The sequence below is a fragment of the Glycine max genome, chromosome 16, assembly GCF_000004515.6.
Source record: "Glycine max cultivar Williams 82 chromosome 16, Glycine_max_v4.0, whole genome shotgun sequence".
Taxonomy (NCBI): domain Eukaryota; kingdom Viridiplantae; phylum Streptophyta; class Magnoliopsida; order Fabales; family Fabaceae; genus Glycine; species Glycine max.
Genome location: NC_038252.2, coordinates 4391109 through 4391516, shown reverse-complemented (window position 1 = coordinate 4391516; position 408 = coordinate 4391109).

The window sequence follows — 408 nt, the reverse complement described above, 5'->3', positions numbered from 1 at the left end:
ACATAGGCTAGAGGAGAAGGAAGAACAGAACGTGAGTTTAATTTTTTTCTGCTAATAAAATGAACAACTAAAAATTAATATTTGCTGGAAAAAACCACAAAAGGAGTAAAAACAAAAAAATATAGGTGAAAGGAGTAGAAACAAAGTGAAGGAAGACACAGAAGTAATTATGAAGTTTTTTTTTTTTTTTGCATTTTTATAAAAACGTTTTACTACCCTTGTACAGTTACACCGAAAGAAAATAAGATCAACAGAAAGAAACCTACAAACAGAGTATGGATTAGTAGCATAACAAAAATTGTGGATGTACTAAAAATAAAAAATCTTAGTAATAAAATAGAAATGGTGGAAAATATATAATATTAGATATTGGGTGTATATAAGCATGGATATATGCATATGTATCAT